The sequence below is a fragment of the Nothobranchius furzeri genome, chromosome 5, assembly GCF_043380555.1.
Source record: "Nothobranchius furzeri strain GRZ-AD chromosome 5, NfurGRZ-RIMD1, whole genome shotgun sequence".
NCBI lineage: Eukaryota > Metazoa > Chordata > Actinopteri > Cyprinodontiformes > Nothobranchiidae > Nothobranchius > Nothobranchius furzeri.
In genome coordinates this window covers 4,408,712-4,415,831 of record NC_091745.1, presented here as the reverse complement: position 1 = coordinate 4,415,831, position 7,120 = coordinate 4,408,712, and positions in this window count along the sequence as shown.

The following is a 7,120-nucleotide window of genomic DNA, read 5'->3' as shown; positions in this document are numbered from 1 at the left end:
CATCACATTGCTGCTTGCCTTTATGCCAAACGCAGTGATTCCTTTGAAACGCCAGATTATGCTCCTATTTCTGTCTCTGCTCCATTCAGAGAGAATCATTTTTATCCTCTTAGATAGATAGCTTCATCATTGTATGTAAATGAATCTGGAGCTTTTTACCCATAACCCCCATGTACTAAACTCATGACACATGTCTGCATTTCTTATTAATATGAAGCATGCTTAATAACAGTGTTTCTCAAGCTTAATTAGAAATACATGACACAAAGGCAGTGATGGAGTATCAGTACAAACACATTAATTATTAATGCAGTCGGCAGCTTATTGGTCATTTAGCAGTAATTTCAGGCCTGGGCCCTTAAAGAACAGAGGAAATTATGTGTCAGATTGGTTGATCTCCATTTTAAACACCACCACATTATTTGAATTGTACAGCAGGTTGTGTTGTAATGTTCAACTGTTAAGGGAGAAGCAGGAGGTGTAAAAGCGTAACAGTGATTAGAGTTATTCAAAAAGAAATATCTAGTATTGTTTTTCATTTCATTGTTTCAGCACTGAAAAACCTACACTTGATTTTTATGAACTTTACACATTCACTATCCCTCTAAGCGTAGCCCTCATCCCTTCCACCTGCAGTTTATAGACTTTTTCATTGAGATTCGTTTTGTGGTATTACATTGAAACTCAGTTTGCGGGAAGAAAGCTTTTTTTTAATTATAAAATGTGTTCTTTGTTTTTACTATTCAATCAGAGAAACTGCACTATACAATAAATAGACACAATAAAAGCAACGCAGAAGAACAATGGCGGAGAGGGTGGTGATGTGTAACAGTTTGCTCAGTAGCTGACTTTTTGTCTGATTCTGATCCGCGAAAAGGCCGTCTGCAGTGAGGCAACAGGTGGAAAACTCTGGAACAACCACTGCCCCAAGCCCCCCCCCCCCCCCCCCCCCCCCCCCAACCAACCAGTGCGTGACAGGCGCTAATGTAATGTTTCCTGCCCTGCTTGGGACAACAATGTTAAAATTACTGAGGAGTTGGAGGCCAGCTGATACCTGCTACTGAACAAAAGAGCATCCAGCTGAACAAAGTCGATCTGAATAGGGCTGTTTGAAAAGTGGTATAATTATCTTAACCACTTATTCCTCAGTAGGGTTCCTAGGAGCTGGTGTCCAACACCAGCAGTCAGTGGCTGAGAGGTGAGGGACAACCTCGAAAGGTCGCAAGTCCGTCTAAGAGCCAAACAGAGACACACAAATATTCACACACACACTCACACCCAGGGACTATTTAGAGTTTGCAATTATGCAAAAACATGCATGTTTTTGGTCTGTGGCTGAAGGCAACATACAGCTCAAATAAACTTTGTTTAAAATGTTACGTAGTAAATTTTGTTGTTGTTTAGTACATTTAGTGCACGCCTAAATAAGATAAAGATTAAATGTGATCTACGAGTTTCACTGGTATTTAAGTTCTTTTTAGTAAAAGGGTTTATCAAGTCAGTTGGGGTTAAGAGCCAAAAATGGTTCTTATGATTATTCACTGATATGCAATAGCGTATTCTATAGTAGCTAAAAATAGATTGTGACGTAACGGTGCAATGCATTGTGGGATGTAGGCCTAGACAAGGAAACATGAATTCAGCATGAGTGAGTCCCTCCGCTCATCTCAAAGTTGTATTTTTGTCTCCTGAAGACATTCAGGAACTAAGCACCACTGTTGGAGGAAATAAATAATTATGGAAATAACTTAAAATGTTTGCAATATCACAGTTGTTGAAGACATTTATCTCATCAACATGTTGTTAGATTATCTTTGCAGAGATGTCAGTTTGCTTCATCCAAAGCCAGCCAGGGTTGTTTTGGGGGTCAGAAGCTAAAACGTTCTGGAACGTGTGCCCCAGTTGGGATTTCATCAAAGCACGGACAAAATGAAACTGAATACTGTTACAATTGCTACAGTAAGAAAACCTAGAAACTGATAAGCAGAGTGGATCTGTGGATATAAACAATACAGAATAATTTGCATAAACTTAGCTGCTGACAAGTGTTTATCAAAAGGAAATGCAGCTAATTTGAGCTTTGAGAACATAAAATATCTCAGCTGTGAAGATGAGCTTGACTGGTTTTGAGCTAACTGAGTTTCCAAGATTTTTCTCTCTGAGAACACTTTAAAAGTAAACAACCACACAGTTCCAGGTTATTCCCCAAGCTCCATACCTGTCAGAGGTTTCAGTTGTAATAATAAAAGAAAAAGCCCTGAAAATGCAGGAAGGCCAAACACGGTTTTAGGTTCCTCTTGAGTCTTGTAGCAACAAATCAAAGTCAGGAACAAGATGTCAGAAGTCTACCTGACCTGGACCGTAATCCCTGGGCGGACTCTTTCAGTTCAACATGGACATTTTTAAATATCTTGAAATGCCTTAAATAGATAAGAATTCAACATGGAAAAGTGTGTTTGTTGCAGATGAAAAAAGGGAGGTCACACTGTGTCTGCTCCATGTGGAAAAAAAATTCACTTATTTATCCGTAAGATTGGGAAAATATCTGGAGCAACCAAAACAGAACTAAAGGCAGTTTCGTTATGCCAATAGCAGACATGGTTAGATGTGGCAAACTGGTTGGTTCACATCATTTCATGCATCCAGCTAGTTTTTCCAAAAGCAAGTGACTGAAAATACAACTGATGTTTCTCCTTACGTGTGAAAATGCAACTCTCATTTGAGAACATGTTGTGATTTAATGGCTTATCCTTCATAAAATGACTCAACCGACTGCCACCTACACAGGCAGTTGAGAGCAAACATAAGCTTGTGTCACTAATGGGGGAAAAATATCCCCTGATGTTGTAATCTAGGTCAAAATAGCTTCCAAGTGTTTCTTAAGCTGAATGAAGTTCTCGTCCTGATTTCAACACCATAAGAATCGTTCTCAGCCAGACCTTTTTGTGAGCCCGTTTTAGTCAAAAATAATTCTGAAGTTAGGAGTCGTTGGGGATTTTCTAAACTTCAATCTCAGATTTTTTTAAATCTCTTTGCTCAGCTACACAGCATATGAACAGGTCTACAGAAATCAGCTCAACGTTTGGAATTGTGTCAACAAATGTGAATTGTTTGGAGGAGTAAAGCGTGATGCATATGAAGCAGTCTGATTCATACGTGCTCCGTTATCAGGCAGGCAGTCCGTGTTGGTATTGCTAGGACTACAATGTCAAGCAGTGGCGGAGCTTGATATGTGCAACATGTGCGGCCGAACAGGGCGGCAGTCTGCAGGGGGCGGCATTTAATTTCCTTTCCTTTTTTTTTTTTTTTCTAAAAATTTTTTTTTAGCATCAACCAATACATAAACAAAACATAGAAATCACATGTTCTTAATAATGATAGTGATGGTAATAATATTTCTGTAAAAAAAGCACAACAAAGTGTAACCCATATCAACTACTCCCTGTCACATGACCCACGTCAGCTGATGTGAGGTCCCTCTCCTGATTGGCTCCTTCCAAGTCGCGGCAACCATGAAAGCTGCTCCTGCCGTAAGCTTGTTGCTTGTAGAACGGCGTTGGAAAACAAAGCGTTTTTTTCCCCCCAATTCATTTATACTCTCATTTTACCTCAGCGGTAAGTGTTCTTAACATCTACCAATAACACCCTTTTACTTGTCAGTGACCAGTCGATCGTTTTCGCTATAAAAAATGACCTTGTTCGGCGGAGTTCCCACCGCGAGCAGAACTCTGGTTCAAAAATGCTGTTTTTGAAACACTTTTATTTACTTAAGCACTTTAATGGGCTTAACTTGAAACCAAGAGCAATCGAATGATTATTGTTATGTGTTGCCTTGAATTCGGCTATGCTGTCTGTCAGACAGTTGTTTTCCTTTATTGTTGTTTTTGTATTTGTTTGTAGCAAACGCTACTGGAATGCATAGATTGAGCTACGTAGCCAAGATGATTAATAATTGACCTGTTGTACATTCGTGATATGTTTACCGGTAAACTGAAAAGAACTTGATGTGCTAATGAACGTTTCTCTGGCCTACAGGTCAGGTGTTTTTCCCCATGTTGAACTGATCTTCTTCATATTGAAGTGGCGAGCTGGTAGGACCATTCTTTATTTTTGGAATCGGGAAATTAGCTATTATTTACCCCATGAAAAACGGAGCGGCAGCGGGCCGCTGGAGGTGCCCTGCTAGTATGATCCCGTTTAAACTGTAAACTGCCATAAAATAAAAACTATGATAGCTAGAGCGGTCTTTTTTTTTGCTGAAAGTTGAGACTCTCGCCTTTCAGCACATCTGTACTGTACAAGTCGATGATGCCATCATGTTGCGTTAAGTGTGTCTATTTCAGTAGAACTTTGACAAGTGGTGAGAAGGTGGCCAGGAGCTGGATGTTGTATTCGGTTAGCAAACGTTGTTATATATACACTCCACACAATTTGAAACAAAGTTGTAGGTGTAATGTTTTTGCGTGTGTGTGTGTGGGGGGGGGGGGGGGGGGGGGGGGTCACAGGGGGATCTCGCACAGGGCGCCATTTAGGCCAGCTCCGCCTCTGATGTCAAGCTGCGAAGGTACCTGATCCTGCATGTCAGGATTCAGCAGGAAGTGGATTCAGCTGAGCAGCAGAGAGGAGCTGACATGCACCTTCATCACTTGGCTTAAGGAGACTGAGGCCGAGGAGAAGACAGCGCTGGTGATGAATGGGCTGCAGGCCTCGCCTCCCTTCTTCCTTTGACAGAGCGGCTGTAATCTGTTACAAAGCCACCGTTGCCTCTATTAACTTCTGACACATGCACACCTGCACACTCAGTACTGCTGACCTTCCACTCCTCTTTATTCAATCCCATTTATTCCCACTCCAAGCCAAGTGAAAGAGAAAGTGAAACCAAACACTTTAATGTGCATGCCAACAGTCAACTTTGGACGGGATGCTCGTCAGAGCAGAGGCAGACTTGTCTCAAGAAAAAGAGCTGTGTTTTTAAAGCTGTTTACAGGACACCCACGATGCTGCGAGATGTCTACGTGAAATCCACAGAAGGTAAAAGTAGGATTTTTGAGTCAACACTTGCATCAAAGACTATCATAGACTTAGTTCTTTGTGCTTCTTTTTTTTTTTACTAATAACTAAAGTTAAAAATAAAATCATAAACACTGCAACAATTAAAGCCAAAAGGCTGATTAAAAATTAAAAAGTCCATATTTTCTTAATATAATGAAAACTCACTTAATGTCGATGTTGAGTTAAACGTTTTAACATTCTAACTCAAAATTTTAAGAAAATTATAATGAGTGTGACTTTTTTCTCTTTGAAATCTCACCTAACACACAATGGATGCATAACAAGATTCAGATTAGATGAAAGTCTACCATCAGAGGCCTTTCGGTGCTTATCGAACATCTCAGTGGGACAACAAACAGATCTATTACTCATGCTGACTTGCAAAGGACCAAGAAGGCAGTTATCAGAGAAATCTGCTTCGGGTGATGAATCTTAGGAACACTCAACACATTCTGTCATACTTTACATTCACATAAAAACTCACCTTCGCTTCATCCACAGCTGGATACACACAGAATCAGCTCTGCGTAACAAGATCCGCCGGTCTGCAGGAGAAGAACTGAAGTTGGAATTATTTAATCATTCATTTAATTTATGATAATAACAACAAAGAAATAAATGGAGATTAGTTTTAATGCAAAGCTGTATTTAAATCTGATTTAACCATTTTAAACATGGAAAAAAAATATTTCCAGCTGTTCTGAAAACATCTGTCAGGTCAGTAATGTAGTTTGGTTTGAAAATCCATCTAATCAATATCTTTCTCTGAATCGTCAATAAAACAATTGCAATAGTACATTCAAGAACATCGGCCCAGTGGTTGCCAAGCAACAAACACAACACCCTGATGCCTCATATCACTATGTGGATTTTTCAACCACACTTCTCCTTCTGCAGCTCGTCCAACTTTCCAAAAGTCTTTTTTTTTGGTTCAATTTTTCAGCTGAAAAATGAAATGTTAAGGATGTTTGCAGCTCTACCTACATTTCTTCAGCCCTGCTGCAGTAAGCAGGAGGCCATTTCTGCTCCTGCAACAGACTTGTATTCTGTATTTCTTTGCCAAGATGGATTTTTGAACATGTACAGTATCTGTGTCTTAACTGTTTGTTCTGAGAAGGAACGACAAACTGATGCTTGTGTTTGCTGAGTAGAAAGCGTGTGTAACTCTGGAGCTCAGGAGTTCAGCACCACACTTGGTTTACAAAAAAGAAGCTGTCAAATATTTGATTGCTTTTAAAAATATGACAACAATGAGATGTTTGACAAATTGAGCTGCAAAGTTCCACCGTTAATTATAGGAACACAGAGGGAACCGATCTTCTCATCCTCTTGGGTCGAACTCGTTCCCAAACTTACAAAGAAAGAAGACAGTCTGTCAAAATGAGTCTGAACACAGACGCTGCAGGTCACAGGCCACTCACGGCATTTAATCCTGACTTGAGTCTTTAATCCTGACTTACTTTTAGTTTCATTTCAGTTTGTTCTGCTGTCACAGAAGGTTGCATGCCCCTCTGTTCTAGTTTAATTGGCACTGAGGGAATTACAAACAGGCTTTGTTTGACAGCAACAGCAAAATGAAAATGTTGCTTTTATAATACTTGAGTAGTGCAGCGGTCATACGATCAGTTTTTCAAACAGAGCCCTTGGTTTGTGGAAATTATTTGAAGTAGAAATCAAAGGTAGGACCCAAACCTCCATCAGAGTGCTTCACGGTGCTTAATGACATGGTCTGGGGAACAAGTTTAACCCAAGACATGCAGAATCACACTGACACAGATCTCAGGGTAAAATAATGTTTTATTAATGAAACGGGAACTCAGGGTACACTGGAAAAGACCAGTGGAGGTAGAAAACGGGAGCACAGCGTCTGAGGAGGGGAGGGCAGAAAACAGGTGAGTCCAGGGAGGTAAGTCTAAAACTAGGTGGGTGCAGAGGTTTAGACTTACTGGGAGCTGGCAGGTAAGGAGCGAGGGAGGGTAGGTTGGGTCCCGGGGTGAATCCTCGAGGGGAGTGTCCAGGACAGGGAGCGAGAGGAGAGCAGGAGAGCGGGCTGACCGGGAGGGGACGA